Genomic DNA, 17,936 nt, shown 5'->3' on the forward strand with positions numbered 1-17,936 from the left:
CTGAGAAAATTTTTTCATATTTTTAGTTTTTTAGCTTTTTCAGTGTGCCACATTTGTATTTCATGCTTCTACATACCCAAAATTGCTATATAACCTTTACTTTGCATATTGGGTGTAGCATATTCTTTTACTTAGCTACCTTATTTGAGTTCCTTGTTTATTTTATATAAATTATGTGTGAACTGTTCTATTTACAAACTTGTCAGAGGACCCATGAAATTAAATAAATTCTCTTGTTTATGTATTATTTATTAGATTTTAATTAACCTTTTTAACCCAAGGAATGGTCTGAGATAATTAAATATTGAAGTGTAGTTTTCAACCAACACTATTAAAAAGAGCAGTCTTTGTTTTGGCAAAACAGCTTAAATAATGAAGCCAAAATCACTTATTTGCTAGCAGAAAAATTAAAGTATATTCTGTGTTGCTAGAGATCCTTCCCATGTTTCTTTTAAAATGTAAATTTCAGTGATTCCATGGAAAGAAATTGCTGAAGGTTTTAAAGGCATTTTGATCTTAAACACTTCATATTCAAGACAAGCATAATTTAGAACATTATGATTCTTCAATTAGTTATTTTTTTAAAAAAAAGTAATGTAGAGCCATCTTTTGAAAAATTTAAAAAACACGTTAATATATAAAAAATTCCTCTACAAATATTGAACTACAACATAATTCCCATTAATTGATAGTAATTTTTTTATGAGTGGAGTTGAGTAAAACCAACTATGTGTAAGATTTGTCAAACTGTACATTTAAATTGAAAAAAAATAGCAATTGTTCCCATTTTACTAAGAATATTTTAAGTGTCCTGATTGTAATCAGCAAGTCATTCACATTTTCATTGTAATTTGATTGTAATTTACTTTTCCCAACTTATGACCATTGGTTTAATTTGACTTCTCTGTTTAAGGTAAGCATAATTTACTGTATCATTAAGAACTTTTTTGCAGCAAGACCCACTCAAAAGAAAGAAAATAAAATAACTTTTAAAATCCTATCTTAAATTATTTATTCCATGTCTGCTATTTTCTCTGATGCAATAATATTTCCAGGTTCTGAAAGAAAATAATTTATCAAAAGGTAACTACAGTCAGAATTGTTAAAAAAAGTATGCAAGTTTTAAGATAATGAAACCTGTGCAGATAATCCTTGCCTAACAACTGTATCATTCAGTAACTGTTCTAAGTTACAATGGTGCTGAATAAAAAGGTTATGACTATTTGCTTCACATTGTCCCTCAATCACATGATCATCATCACAGGCAATATGCCTTATTCTGTACTTGGCTTATTTTTCTTTTTCCTCCCTTGTACAGTGGAGAGACTGGCAAGAAAGGGATTACAAGAGAGTAAGCAGGTACCACCATAGGGAATACAGCAGCTGTTAGTGCAGCATACATGCAGCTTGTGTAGTAGGCTCACTGATACCACTGCATTCCTTTCTATATGTATTCCCCTTTGTGTCCCAACTTACTCTCTTGTAACCTCTTCCTCTCCAATAAAAGTAAATACAAACATTAATTTCCATCTTGCTGATTGTCCTCTAAAATTGTCCCAATGGAATGAGATTGATCTCAGCTTTAACCATTTCTAGAAACAGTTGGAGATGAAGCTCTTCCAAAGAGCATTTAGGACTTGACACCCGTTGTTCTGAATTGATTTTTGTTTATATTTTCTGCTTTATACATTTTATGTTTTTGGATCTTACATTACTGTGGGTGTTTTAACATCTATATACTTGTGAAATGAGTCCTGTGCGATTACAGTAAGTTATAAACATAATAAATACACAAACAAAATACATAACTAAATTAAATTTCCTTCCATTGTTTGCAATTGTGGTGAATTTTCCAAAAGACAACTATCACAGTGATAAGGAGAGCAAGAAATAAACCTTTTCCCTGACTTCTATCATGCCAATATGTCATCAGCAGATCAGTACTTCTTCATAGTGCTGCATCATAAGAATCAGACCTGTGGTTCAATGCTTGATTGATGTAAACCTTTGTATAAACATGTCCTATTTTTAGGTGATTATCTTAATATATAGTAACTATATCTGAATGAGAAGGCAGCGAGTAGTGATGTTTACAACCTCTCTCTCTCTTTCTCTGACATTATTCACTTAGCAATCATTTTGCTTAACAATCTACTCTTTGGAACAGAACTTTGTCACTAAATGAGGAGCAGGTATATATTACTTTTTTCATGCTATAGAACTAAATGATACATCAAACTTATGCTAAAAATTTAAACGAAAGAAATTGTCCAGATTGTTTTATCCTAAAATCCTAATTAATTTGACTGTTACTTCTTTGATTTATTTCCATTTAGGATGTTTGGAATAGAAAAATTACATTCTAATGTGATACTCTTCTCTGACATTTGTTCCCAGAAGACAAAAATCACATTAAAAAATTGGTGCAGGAAACTGTTCTAAGCAGATTTAGATAAAATGAAAAGAACATACATATTCTGAGCTTAATGAAGGGAAAATGATAGAAATCTACAGAAAACCCATCCATACTAACCAGATGTTCCACTACCAAAGCAACAACCCAATCTCCCACAAGAGAAGCTTATTTAAAAGAGCCCAAGCTCACTGCAGCAACCTAGAACAGCAGAAAAAGGAAATGGAGCAGCTATACAACACATTCCAACAAAATGGATACCCACGCAACTTCATCAACAAGTCTCTGACCACTCAACCTAATACAGCACAACCAACACAAACCCTAAAAAGAATTATACTGCTGCACATCAAGAATATCTCAGAAACCGCAAATAGACTACTACAACCACATGGAATCAACATAGCACAAAAGCCAACTAAAGCCCTTCAAAGCATCCTAAGTAAACCCAAAGACCCAGTAGCCCCAAAAGAAAAAAAACAGAGTCCTCTACAACACACAATGTAAGAACTGCAACAACCACTACATAAGACAAACAGGCAGAAGACTGGCAGAATGCATCCATGAACACCAGCTGACAATCAAAGGCATGATGAAGATTCTTTAATTTCACAACATATAGACAGATTTAACCACAGTATCAATTGGGAAAATGTGACAATCCTAGACCAGGCCAAATCCAAAAATGCCAGGAAATTTCTAGAAGCCTGGCATTCTGACAAATCAGCCATCAATAGACACATAGACATTAACAATATCTATAGAGTATGCAAAAGAGACAATCAACCAGCCCAAAAGAGAAAAAGACTCCAGCATTTCTCCACTAGTAATCAGCACTCAGATCAGCAAAGATTAACTCCAAGGTCAGCTTCAGACCAATAATTAAATAAGCAATACCCCAATCAAGAAACTGCCAAAGAGCCATTAATAAACAGCCCAACCAAAGAATCCCTAAGACCGCCCCCACCCACACAGACAGGCAAGACACCAGAATATAAAGTGACAGCAAACAGCATTCCTTACTACGGTAGCGCTGATGATGTTATCTAGTTAGTGTAATGAAACGTCTGCAAGAAAACAAGCAAGCTCAGAGAGCACTAAGGACTTCTGATAGAAATCTAATAAAATATCAAATAAATATGAACAAATGAATTATCTTGATAAGGCTGAACAAAGAGATTGAAATAGACACTCTCCCATGTTCAATGGCACATGGACTTCCATTTTTTTTTCTCACGAACAGGAACTATTGAGATCATGTAGCACATCCATGGAAACAAAAGATGGAACTATAAACACAAAGTTATCTAAGAAGAAAAAGAAAATCCACACAATTCCTATTCTATGTCTTGGGTCATGGCAGAATATATTTATATTATAATTCTTTACCACTTTTATAGAGACAATATCTTCCTATTTGCTGACTGAAACTCTGGCTACTTTTTCACTATTTACATCCCAGCCTAAAGGCATGTTGAGCTGAATTGTGATGTCTAAAAACAACTATCCCGTGATAGAGATGGAAAACAGCTCCAACAGAAGTGGGTGGATGTTAGAGGTGTACCCACAAAAATAGGAAATGGTAAATAGGTGTTTCATCAATTATGCATCAGTCCAGTCAGTGGAAATCAAAGTTCAAGTTTTACTGAGACTGGAAGTAAGCATAAGCCTAAGGCTGTGAATCGCTTTTAATGAATTACCACTAATAAGGCCAGTGCAAGGCTGAAATATTTGCCCCAAAACCAACAAAACCAGCGAATTATTTCTTAAAATTTGCAATCCTCTTGCTGAAAGTGTTGTATTTAGTGAACAAGCTGTATGTCTTGTTATTTTTTCTCTTGCTTTCCATCAACTTACTTTCAATCTGTGCTATATGCAAGCTTCTCTTTGTGATTGTGTGGGTATAGCTAGGAGATCTAATGGGAAACAAGGTTTTCTGACAAGCAACAAGCATTTTTTGTCTCCCATATGATATACAACATGACCTACATGTTATAGTAGTACTACCTAATAAGGTCTTTGAGGTGAGGGTTGATTTGGAGGGAAGGAGGGAAGTAAAAGTTTCAGTTGTACAAATTGCTTGTTCATAGAATCCCTGCCTGCAGCTATATCTCAGAGCACAGATGTTTCAAGTGAAAAGCAATAAAAATATAGTGAGCTCATTTCATGTATTTGGACACTTTTAAGGTATGGATGGGGCATGCTAAAGAGGTGCTTGCCATAGCTCTACTAAGCAATAGGCTAGTGTGAATACAGAAAAATGTATCTGGTAACTATAGTTATAGGATTTTGCCAGTGTTTTTAAAGTTCACTAGCATGACTGTATTCCCTTGACCTTTATGAGAAATACCTTCAAAGATTTTTCTGTTGCTAGTTGAAGTTGAAATGACACAAGACCTTTAAACCCCCGTTTCTTTCTTCCTGGATGCTGAACTAATATTTAATATCCTGCACCCACCCACCAACTCCCACCTTGTTTCTCACTCCATTTCCGTTTTACTATACATATTGTTGCTCTGTGGCTATTGGTATGCAAAGCAGAAATTGCTTTCTGCACGCTTCTCTTTGATCACAAGAGAAACAGAGGTTTTGCACTTTATGAAAACTTCAAGGCTGTCAACAATTATCTATGTTTCCATTACATACTATAAGTATATTGTGAATTGTTGTAGCTGGGAAGTGTAGCTCATGTTGTTAACCCATGCAGATATTAAAATCATCTATACAAGTGTTCCCAAAATAGGCACACATGTTCAAGTTTCCAAGTCTGAGGAACACTGATCTATATCAATAGCATTTAATTATCTAGTCTAGAGCAGGGGTAGGCAAACTTGGCTCTTTTATGACTCATGGACTTCAACTCCCGGAATTCCTGAAGTTGAAGTCCACAAGTCATAAAAGAGCCAAGGTTGCCTACCCCTGCTCTAGAGTGGTTGCAAGTTCTTTTGTGAACTTATTTCAAGGTTTTCAACTTTAAGTCTCTGATCGGTACCAATAAAGGAGAATATTTGTAGTTTGGGGTTGAAATGAGGGCTCCTTGGTGCTCTCTGATTACAGATTCTAAATGGTTTTGGGCCTTGCTATACAAATTACAAAGAACTTTGCACAGCAAGGGCCAAAACTGTTTAGAGTCTTAGGGTCCTTGGTGCTCTCTGAGCTTGTTTTTTTTTTCTTGCAGATGTTTCATTACCCAAACTAGGCAACATCGTCAGTGCAGATCAGTAATGAAACATCTGCAAGAAAACAACCAACTCAGAGAGCTCCAAGGACCCTCAGACTCTAATGGTTTTGACCCTTGTTATACAAACCTCTTTGTAATTTATTCTGAACATCTGTGATCTATAAGAGAGTTTCTACTGAAAATATTGCCACTTTCAATAGGATTATTTATCTTTGTAAAATAATAGACTACTTTACTTACCTTTTTCCACTGGCCTTTCAAATTACATACATTGTTTTGTTTAGGGATTTAACATTTTGTTTTACTGGGTTTTAATAGGTTTTTGTTTTAAGGTCTGACAAATTTGGTGGCTTTTAGCAGAAAAATAGCAGAAAGAAAAGGTAATGATATTTTACGAACTGATTACGGTGATTGCCAAATTATATTGTAATTATGTGCTAATTATATTATAATTATAATGGAATTATGCATAGTATCATGAAAAGACATTAAAATATCACTTAAATGCCCTCCTTACCTTTCCTGGCCATACATTTCTTTTGTAGAATATTCCTTTCTCCAAAGAAAGTTGTTCAAAGTAAACAATAAATCCTACCTATTACATGGTTTATTCATCCTAGTATATAAGAAAGAATAAAATCAAATAAAAACTAGTCAATTTAGTGAAAAGATTAAAATAAATATCTCATTCTTTTGACTATGTGAATTCCTCTTAAGTCCTTTTATCATGGCACTCATTTAGCTACAACAGTAGTTCTCAACCTGTGGGTCAGGACCCCATTTGGGGTCGAACGACCATTTCATGGGGGTCGCCAAACAACGCAGTCCGCCATTTTCCCCCCTTTTCCTTAGCTGTGCTACTCCCTTTTATTCTATTGGCTTTTGAAAGCCAATAGAATAGACTCTCTTGAATAGAGTCTAATTCTATTGGCTTTCAAAAGCCAATAGGAGTTGTCCAGGCTGTCTCTGCCCTGCTGAGCCCGCCAAAAGTCCCAAATGGTGCTGCACTAGTTGAGTAGTCCTCGACTTACGACCGGTTGAGTAGTCCTCGACTTACGACCGGTTGGGGGTCACAGCATTAAAAAGGTTGAGAACCACTGAGCTACAAGAACATTGGCATCTCAGAAACTTTAATTTTCCTCCAGTCTCTGTATACTTCTATAGACATAGCTCACTTATATATTCATGAAAACAATATGTTATCAGACTCATGACATTCAGTAATTTACAGCAAATAAGCCAACTTTTGGGATTGTTGATCATGGTTGATTGCCACATAAACCTATATGGTTTAGACTTCTAAAGGCACGGATGTAGAATCGTGAGATCCTTTGTGTGTTGTTAAGGTATTATTCTAGAATTCCTCAGTGTTGGGGATTATAGTTACACATCAACCAATGGGTCAAAGATTCCATGTATGTAATAGTGATATACACAAGTCAAACCAGGACAGTGGCCTAGGCCAAAAGGATCATAGTGGCTATCACAAATTGAATAGATGCAGATAAAATATTAAATCCTTAGGCATTTAATTAGGTACTTTCCATATTATAAGCAGCAATCTCTTTGGTTCCCAGTAACATGAGATTCTCTAATAATTGATTATATATATATATATATATATATATATATATATATATAAAGATAATGAATAATAATGAAAAGTTTATTTAAAGAAACCCTCCACTCTATTTTAAATCTTTATTTTGAGGAGCCTTTTCTCTAAAAGAGAAATCATTTTTACCTGTGTTTCAGAGATTCTCGCCATTGAAAGTACATCAGTCAAATCTTCAACTATCTTAATTGTTACCTGAACGACTCACTCATTTAGCGGGGAATTGTATTGAGCTGACTCAGTTCTATAGCTGAAAGTACTGTAATGGCTTCAGGAGAAAGTAGAATGCTATAATGCATTAATTACAACACTATAACACCTGTGAATTCTTCTTTCACTGAAAGCGCAATGGAAGTCAAAATGAGAAGTCACTAAACCTGGTCAGCGATTTTCTGTCTTTCCCTTCCTTTGATTTATGAACATGTAACATACCATATGTTATGTTGGACAAAGAGAAATAGTGATGAAAACCACTGTAATTTGTCAACGGTCATTCCTTCTTTTCCCCTCCATGTAGAGCAGAGGTGTCAAACTCACGTCACATGACATGTTGCGACGTATCGTGACTTTTTTGCCATTGCCGGCAATGGGGTGGGCACAGTTTTGCTATGATGCATCCAGCCTGCAGGCCGGCAGTTTGACACCCCTGATGTAGAGCATAAGAGATGTTAAAGAGGGCCAAATAATTTTGGTCTACATAACAAAGTGCGAACAGGCTTTAAGGAGTGGATGGCAGTCATTATCAGAGAACATAAAAAAGATAGAGGACTGTATTTCGCTGATTGTGTTTACACAATGTGTAACAATTTGATAGTATTACATCTAAAGTTCCCTTTATTCTTTACTTTGCAATTCATTTGGTGAAAGGCCAAATGCAAAGTTAAAAAAAATGCTATTATTTATTTGCTTGTAAAACAAGATCAGTAAGCAATATAAACCAAAGCTTGTTTACTCACTGATAAATTTTATTAATTTAATTGGTTCTTATTCTATAGTCAGATTTTATGACTATAAGCCAGTGGTTCTCAACCTTTCTAATGCCGCGACCCCATAATACAGTTCCCCATATTGTGGTACCCCCAACCACTTATACATCATCGGGTGCCAGGGGCGTGGCCAAACAAAAGGGGGGAAAAATGGCGGACAGCCTTGTTTGGCGACCCCCGTGAAATGGTCGTTCGACCCCAAATGGGGTCCCGACCCACAGGTTGAGAACCACTGCTATAACCCAACAAACCCAAAATATTTTCTTAAAGTAATCACAAAATGCAGTTCCATAGCATGGAAATAAAATATGTAAATACATTTTATTCAAGATGAGAAATGCAAATTAATAACCTAGAAACAATATAATATAGAAAAAATAGTATATACTGTAAATGAAACATATGTCTTAATCGAATAAAAGCATAACCATAGATAAGTTAAGTAAAAAAAAAACCTCTAGGAAATAAATGGTACTGTGTCAAACTCTTAAGCAAAACTAGTATCTCTACTCTTGACTGTAGTAAGATTTATGGAAAGCATCTACATTTGTATACTGAAATATGAAGAAAAATTTCAAGTATGAAACAAAATAGGCCAAACCCACTTTTCAATGTAGCACCTTATTTCAATTCCTACTGAACTATGTTATTTTCTACAAATTTCTCAGATTCAGGATTCATTTATTATAAGTGCTCCTTGAATTTGAGTTGAGATGACTTAAAATTTGAAGAGAAAATCATCAATTTGAATAAGTTATCCAGGAAAAGCTTGCTTTGGATATTTACTCTCTGCTGGGTATACAGAGGAAAAGCAAACTAATGAATAGTGTTTTTCTGGCAAAGTATTGAAACAAATTATGAATCTAGGAAGGCCACAGTGATACTTAAGTACAGTAAAAATCTGAGATATTACAATATGCAACATATAAAAAATGTGTTTGACATATTTTTGCCCCTACATCAGATTATTTCTAATATTTTAATGTATATCAGTAGACTTATTCTTGAGGCAAGATGGCCGGAAAATCAAATAAATAAAATACATGTAAGATATTACTACATAAAATAACATAGATTGGCTTCTATACCTTTCTGTAACTTTGGCACAATAACTGAACTAATCACAGTGCTAGATAAGATGGGTTTTTATGTTCCAAAGAAATACACTTTCCATTTCTGTGTAATTATTCCTAACATAAAAGGCAAATAGTGACATAACAAATGAAGTCCAGCCCAATTCACTGAGAGAGGTGTTGCTACAAAAGAATTTCAAATATCTGCTTTCTGTCAGAGGTTCCGACTAATGAAGCACTTCAAAGAACTTTCAGGCATGTTTCCTAAAGTCTTTATTACAGAGCTACAAAGCTTTATTATATAAATACTTTATATTCTTGCTTTGACACTTTCTCTACTTAATTGTACCAACCTATTTTGTCAACTAATAAATAAGAATATTTGTAGCTCAGGGTTGAAATGAGGGGCCTTGATGCTCTCTGAGCTTGCTTGTTTTCTTGCAGACATTTCATTACCCAAACTAGGTAACATCATCAGTGCTAGTGTGACTATTACTGATGATGTTACCTAGTTTGGGTAACGAAATATGTGCAATAAAACAAGCAAGCTCAGAGAGCACCAAGGACCCCTATTTTGTCAAGTATTTCATATCATGATGCCTGTCTTAATTTATTGAAAGAGGGTTTTTTTTTCTATACAGATAGTCCTCAGCTTATGACCATTTGTTCAGCAATTGTCAGGCATGAAAGACAATGTTCCTATGTAAAGGCTCAATTTAACTGATTTATTGCTAAAAGCCTATGCATAGGAATCTTCTCAATTAACAGTTAGCACCTGGTTATAATTGCCAGTAGCAATGAAGGAGAGGGTTGGACTTTGTTTGTGGCTATGTAATGATTCTACGCTGGTCGCTCATTTTACTCCTCCCCCTGGCTCTGCCAGTCTTCTCCAACAGCAATGGTTCAAAGTTGTGACAGTGCTAAATGAGGGGACCTCAGTGTTCCAGTTGTTACAACATCCCCATCATCATATGATTGAATTTCCGACAATTTTCCACAAGCAAAATCAATGGGACCCGGTAGGTAGTTGAAAGTTGTGATCAAGTTAGGTCCTCATTTAATGATCTGCATGGTCCTCATTTAACGGTGACAACTGGGACTGAAAGAATCACAGTTCTTGGGTGATGCGGTCATGTGGCATCATATTTTATGACTGCATTTATTAGCGATGGAATTCCCAGTCCCAATTGCCACAGTAACCTGAGGAGAACCTGTACTTGCATGATAGAAGATACATATTCCTTGGCCAATTCAGCCATATACTTTTTACAAATAGTTTTTGTAAAATAAAATAAAATAATATTTAGAATATTGGCATGAACAATCTTACTAATAGGATAATAGAAATTTATCAATTTGTTTTTTAAGCAGGCTAGCTCTCAAAGCAGACATGTCAAACTCAAGGCCCATGGGCCAGATTTGGAAAGGACCCACATCCGGCCCATAGGACCACCCATGGTGAGGGACTGGCCCCCGCCACCCCAGCCCATCCCATCTGGCTGGGCATCTCCTTGAGCGCATACACAGGAGGTGCCAAGCGCGGGGGAGCCAGTGGTACCCAGCATCAGCCACAGCCCGATGGCATCTCAGCACCCTTTGTCCAACACACTCCAGGATTCTGAAGCCCATGGAGCGCAGATGGATCCTAGAACCGCGGCCACTGGGCCAGCCTTCCAAGCAACAGGTGGCGGCAGAGGCGCGGGGGTGCAGGCAAGCAAAGACAGACAGTGGGGCGATGGCAAGGCAGCCCAACTGGTCACCATCACCACCATGCTGTGGCCCCTGCCTGCTTGGTCCCTGCTGTCCAACTTTGGCCTTCCACCTGCCACCACACCCCTGACAGCCCCGGCAAATGGGAAGGATGGGAAGTCCCCCATCCCCAAGAGGCAGCTGAGACTCCCCTCCCCATTCCACCTGAGCCCAGCCATGGAGCTGCTCCATGCGCAGCTGGTTCCCCTCCCGAAATGGTGCTGGGTCATGGGGTCCTGGAGCCCTGGAGCTCGAGGGCCAAGCTGGGTACCCATCCCCCATCACCCAGCCCTGGGTAGCCCACACCACCATCCAGAGGCCTCCCACACAGCCCAAGAGGTACAGTGAGGCTTCTCCAGTGGACCAGGCCCCGACATCCACCCCGATCCCTCCCCCCTCTGTGCAGATCCCTGGATCCCTCCCACAGCCCCACCCAGCCCCCACAGGAGTCCCCTGATGGAAGATGAGGTCGAGCTGACCATATCCACCCACCCATTGGCCACCCCCCCACCCCGTCCACCCAAGAACAACCACAATACTGATGTGGCCCTCAATGAAATTGAGTTTTACATCCCTATCTTAAAGCAATCATAAATATTCCACATGATAGATTCATGATGTTATAACAGAGACAGCGTAGTGAACGTAACTATTAAGAATCACTGATTGTTTAAATTAAACTGAAACTTTTTAAAAATACAATTTTATCTTTTCTGTCATGCTTTTTTGATAAATGAAATGCTGTGTTGGTGACTTAATATATTCTAATGGTTGCTTTATCATCCTTAGGGAATGTTTTCCCATTTCATTTCCTGTTACAAAATGTCAAATAAATGCTTATGATTTGCTTTACAATCAACAGGAAATATAGTTTTGAAACTTGCATAGACTGCATAAAAACAATTTGGTCATTATTTAAAGCCCCTAGGATAAAACTGCCTGTACATTTCCTAAAAGCAAATATATGCATTATTATTGTAAGACTCTCATTTTTTCATTTCTTAATTGTGTGTTTAAGGAATATATCAGACTGAGGGGAAAATAATATGCAAACAGCTTGCTGATCAGGAAGAATCAACCAAAATATCAGACCAGAATGCAGATGAGCTCCTAGATGAGTAATTTCAAATCAATTTTCAGACTTAAAATTTAGATGCATCAATTTTGCTTTATAAAGTTGTGCATAATACAGTAGAGATCTTGGGGTAAAAAATCCCTTCACTTGTGCTTCAAAACATTCCATGTTATATATGCAGAGTGTGTGTTCACTCTTTCTCAAAGCTAGTTTTAAATGCTAGATATAATTGGGAAAGAAAGGCTAAAGGAATATCTGCTCAAGCAGGATAAACCAAACTGAAATTTACAGCAATAAAATTTAGGTCCCATAATGCAGAGATGTTCAACATATCCCATCCTTTTGGAAATCTTAAAAACAAAGTTCATTTGAGAGCGTAATTTAAATATCCACTTTCTGTACATGCACTGTTTTCAAAGTTTGATTATTCTAAACTGCATACCATTCTGTATTAGTAGTTTTTAAAACGCCCTGTTTAGCCCAATGCTGATATTATGGTAGGAGTACTGCATTGATTAGAAATGAAAATAATTTTTATTAGAGATATGTAATTTAGCACAGCAATGGCAATAGCGCTTAGACTTATATACCACTTCACAGTGCTTTATAGCCCTCTCTAAGCAGTTTACAGAGTCAACATATGGCCTCCAACAATCTGGGTCCTCATTTTACTGACCTCAGAAGGATGGAAGGCTGAGTCAACCTTGAGCCAGTCGGGATTGAGGGAACTGAACTCCTGGCAATGTGAGTGGAGTTAGCCTGCAATACAGCCTTCTGACCACTGTGCCACCACAGCATGGTTAAAAGGCCGTATTTTGCAAGCTTGGCGATGCATATCAAGCGCTTCTCTTTGAAACATTAGAGTAGATTCATCTTTCTCCAGTTTCTGCAGATTATCAAGCAGTCACATATTGAGCCTCTGCTTCAATATTACTCCATTTTTGTCTTTCCATTACTGTTTTATAATCTTGAATATATCTACTGAAAAGGCCACCAACTCCACTGAGATCCCTGGCCATTGCATGTAGAAAGGCAAGTTCAGCTTCCTCAAAAACAAAACAAAAAAAAGAACCCTGAATAAAAATAGGTTAGTCTCTGTTTTGGGCTCTTTTTTTTAACCTTTAACTAAGGAGAAGTAATTATAGAAAATGCTATAAAACACTGATTTACATGTTAAAATCAATCTGGGGATGTGCTCAGTTGAGGATGGTCAAATTCTTTTTTCCCCTGTCTTTGATTAATAACCTTTTTGTTATTACCAGCTCTTTTGGGATTTTTGTTCTTTGGGACATATAATGGGAGCATAATGGAACTTAGTGAAATAATGAAGGGCTGTCCAGAATATTTTTTGTTTTCAGGAGGAATTTGAATACTTTAACTAGTTAACTAGTATCCTTTGACTTTACATCATGTATGCTTGCCTATACTATATATATATATATATATATATATATATATATATATATATATATATATATATATATATATATATGGTAGTCAAGGTGGTGAATGGATAAAAGCAACAATAGCAGCCATAGCATTCCTATTCCTTTTTTAAAACAATGTCATCTGATAGAAACCTGCAGCGTGTGTTTATGTAATGGTGCCCATCTTATAAAATCGTATTTCCCAAAAGGCTTGAACCACCCCAACATCCTCTGAATGGTTCTTTTTTAAAAAAATAGTACAAAATATTGTAATATCACAATATCTCTTCTGTAGCAGCACATATTGGTTCGTCCTTTGATTAGAAGTGAATGATTAAACCTTCCCTACAAATATTCCCTGATATATGGAACAATGCCTTTTCAATTTCTCAGTATGATTCTTTTAGCTACCCCTTCCCCAATAAGGAGCCAAATCTCAAAATTCTGGTGTATAGCTTTCAGCATAGAAAATCTGATGCCCATCATTTCAAATACTGTTTCCTCCCTAATATACCGTAACTTTAAAATCCCTCCTCCTGCAACAAAGAAATATTTCCTTCCCCCCCCTTTTTTTTTTTTCCTTTTTTCTTTCAAGTCACTGTTGACTCCTGATCATCACCTGGATTAGTTCTGCAGGGTTTTTTGGCAAGATTTCAGAAGTGGTTTACTAATCCCTCCTTCCTAGGGCTGAGAGAGAATGACTGGCCAAAGTCACCCAGCCAGCTTTTATACCTAAAGCAAGATTAGAACTCACAGTCTTCCTGTTTCTAGTCTGATGCTTAAATAGACTGGCTCTCAAGAATAATCTATGACATATTCAGTGAAGAAGATGAAGTTTTAAGTTCATTATTTCTAATATATTACTGTAGAAATATAACATTACCTTTGTGTCTATGTATTATTAAATAAAAATACATTTAATAATATCTCACATCCCTTTCACATTCCAATTTAGTATCCCCAACCTAAGCATGTAAAAGGATCGAATATATTATACTTACCTATAGGCTAATAAACAAACCTCCTTGAAAAATAAGAAATATTTAAATTAGAAATAAGCATATACAGTGTATATGAATACAGAAAATTACAATGAGATTAATACTACCAGAAACTAAAAAAGCTATAACTGAACACAAGTAATATATAGCTAACATATTTCCCACCAAAAAGAAACCAATGAAAATAAACAAGACATAAATTGACTTCCGGAGAGAGCTAATTCACCATCTCAATTCTCCTGTCCTTCCTTCCTTCCTTCCCTCTGTTATTAAAGAAACAGGAACCAAAATCAGTGTTAACACTGGCACATTTGTATGTAGACTCAACAGTTAGCAAGACAGAAACAAAATAAAGAAATATTCCCACAACAACATAACCCTTTCAAAATGGTGACAATCAGTCATTGCAGTCATGTTTGATCTGATAGAGAGATAGACTGACAAAAAATAACAGGGAATAAGAAAAAATACTAGATTTCTCTTTAGCCAAAAGAAATTCTTTCATCAATAAGATCCGTGTCTCAGGAATATCACTGAATACTTGGAATTTGTATTCCTTACATCTCAATGAGGGTCCTCACATTCTTTCCTCGAAACTGTAACATGAGCAATAACCCTGAGAAATTTGACACTAATGTAAGGCACTCTTTGGGATCCTCAAATGTGATTTAACCTAAAAAGCATCCTATATTTCCATCCTGGAGGCAATGAAAGTATATCTTACAAGTATTTTTTCCAGAAAATCAGACAAAAGTTTCTGTATTTTGTATATTTGTAGGAAGATCCCTTATCTTTAGGTTTCTGTGTGGATTAGTTCAGAAACAAAATTTTATTGACTTCCGGTTTTGTGCTGTAGCAGAGCAGCTGAGGGATTGCAGAGCTCCACACCCAATGGCTAGTTTCACCGTGCCAGGGGACCCTTAATGGGTCTAAAGCAGTGCTTCTCAACGTTTGTGTGACGGCGACCCCCGCCACACAAACGTTCTGCGCATGCGCGGCGCCCTGCGCATGGGGGCGGGGGCCATGTGCAGCGCGCACGCACGGTGCGGCCCCTACGCACAGCGCGCATGCGTGACAGCCCCCATGCGCGGCGCACGTATACGACGACGCCCCCCGTGCACGCCACGCGTGCACGGTGCCCCCCATGCACGGTGCGCGTGCACGGCAGCGCCCCCATACGCGGCACACATGCGCGGTGGCGCCCCCGTGCACAGTGCCGTGAAAAATGGTGGATCGCCGCCTTTGGCGACCCCCGAAAAATGGGCGATCGACCCCAAATGGGGTCGCGACCCATAGGTTGAGAACCGCTGGTCTAAAGTCACTCTGAAGAGGCGACGAAGGAGGGCCTCCCCATGGATCACGGAAAGGCGGCAATATATCAGTTTGATCCGAGGGAATCCCTCCGACCCAACAGGAGAAAGGCTAGCTGCACATCAGTGACTAGCCCAAGCTACCAGCAGCCAAAGTCCAAAAGCACTAACCAGAACAACAGTGAACAGCATGCTTGGAACTCTGTGAGAATACCGATCTTTTCTCTTCTATTTTGTAACAGATTTTCTGGAAAAGATTTCCAGGAAGCAAAAAATCCTCCGAAAGTAATAATAATAGTAGTAGTAGTAGTAGTAGTAGTAGTAGTAGTAATAGTAGTAGTAATAGTAAAGTTGGAAGGGACCTTGGAGGTCATCTAGTCCAACCCCCTGCTCAGGCAGGAAACCCTACACCATTTCAGACAAATGGCTGTCCAGTCTCTTCTTAAAAACTTCCAGTGTTGGAACATTTACTGCTTCTGGAGGCAGGTTGTTCCACTGATTAATTGTTCTCACTGTCAGGAAGTTTCTCCGTAGTTCTAGGTTGCTTCTCTCTTTGATTAGTTTCCACCCATTGTTTCTTGTCCTGCCTTCAGGTGCTTTGGAAAATAGCTTGATTCCCTCTTCTTTATGGCAGCCCCTGAGATATTGGAATACTGCTATCACGTCCCCCCTTGTCCTTCTTTTCGTTAAACTAGTGAAGGGATCACACCCCCACCCTTCCATAGACAGAAGCGGCTATTTAATTTTTATGGGGAACAGAAATATATTGAAATTAAGTTAATAATACTACAGTTTGGATAAATCTGAAAACTACAAAAAAACTGTAAAGATTTCACATCTGAAATAGTATTGATAAAATTACAAAAAATATTTTTTTGTTTTAAAAGTTGGAAAATGAATAGCTACTGACATCTAGTGGAGGATTAAAGCATAGAACAACAGCTACATTGACTCAGAAATTGGCAAACCTGTTCCTTTGAACCTCAGTGACTTTTAGTCAAATAGAAAACAACTGGGAACAAAAGAAAGAAAATACACCAGGCCACCTATTACTGATTGAGAACTATATTTGTTTTAAAAACTGGTGACCTTCTGGGATTATAAATACTTACTGAATTGTGATCTTTAGCTCAAGAATTGTTTGCAGAAAAAGAAAAACCTTGACTTTTGGCTAATCTTCTAGGGGAGATTTTACTGGATAGTTAAACATTCTCGACTGCAATTTTGGCTGGCTGATAAATTGTAAGACCCCTGAACAGAAGAACTGTTATAAAATACTGCTTTCAGTGGTGCTTTGACAATTGGAAACACATTGGATTATAAAAACCATATATAAAGATAAGAACTATGTAATATTTGATTGTTTGGACTTTAAGATTGGCTGGTTTGAAAGGCTAAATACAGAGAGTATGGTACCGGTAAAATAATATCTGGAAGGGGAAGATAAAATGGATGTTGCATACCTGTCTAAAAGTGGCAGGAAACCACACCTAATATCTCCTTCTGAAGGCCCCAGCCTGGAACATCAGAGATCTGCAGGAGCAATAATCCAAGACAAGGGAATACTTTCTAGGAGAAAATGTATGTAATGCTGTGACAGATTCAAATGACAATGCTTTCAAATCATGATGAAATTAAAAACAACTTTGACGGCATAAATGAGCACATTTCTAACCTAAACTTACAAGTAAAAAACTCTTAGAAAAGGATGACAAAGAATGAATAAACAAAGTAGATAACAGAACAGAAAACAGAGGACACCCAAAGAGGGAAGCTACAAATGAAGAGAACTACAGTTTAATACAAACAAAAGAAAACTTGCAAGGTTTTGCCACAACAACGGAAATGGAAAAGATATCTTATTTTTCAGGGCTTCAAAATAAACTTGAAGATTGGAAAGAAGATCTAACAAAATGGACTATAGAGCAGCTAGGAGAATCATAAAAGTTTGGGAGACAAAAAACACATGTTCTGTCTAACTTATTTTTCCTATTCCCAACAACATTTAGAAAAATACAGGAAGAATCCCCTGGCAAGTTGAACACACTGACTTGGAAAGCTACCTGGCAAAAGAAGAAGGCTAGAGTTAGATTCAAGAGATTTGAT

The 17,936-nt window shown here is 37.3% G+C and overlaps 1 protein-coding gene across 16 annotated transcripts in view; it reads left to right on the plus strand.

Moving 5' to 3' along the window:
* The window catches only part of NCKAP5 (NCK associated protein 5), a 656,435-nt gene that overhangs the window by 455,581 nt on the left and 182,918 nt on the right, over positions 1–17,936 (plus strand). Inside the window, exon 1 of one of the 16 annotated variants that reach the window (XM_039328239.1) lies at positions 16,312–16,316. The exons of the other annotated variants lie outside the window; for them this stretch is intronic. The gene's annotated coding sequence lies outside the window, so the exon portion shown is untranslated. Of the gene's footprint in view, positions 1–16,311; positions 16,317–17,936 lie in introns of those variants that run through there. 16 annotated transcript variants of the gene reach the window in all.

Source organism: Crotalus tigris, unplaced genomic scaffold (assembly GCF_016545835.1).
Source record: "Crotalus tigris isolate CLP2741 ecotype Arizona unplaced genomic scaffold, ASM1654583v1 scf7180000024374.3283719, whole genome shotgun sequence".
Lineage (NCBI taxonomy): Eukaryota > Metazoa > Chordata > Lepidosauria > Squamata > Viperidae > Crotalus > Crotalus tigris.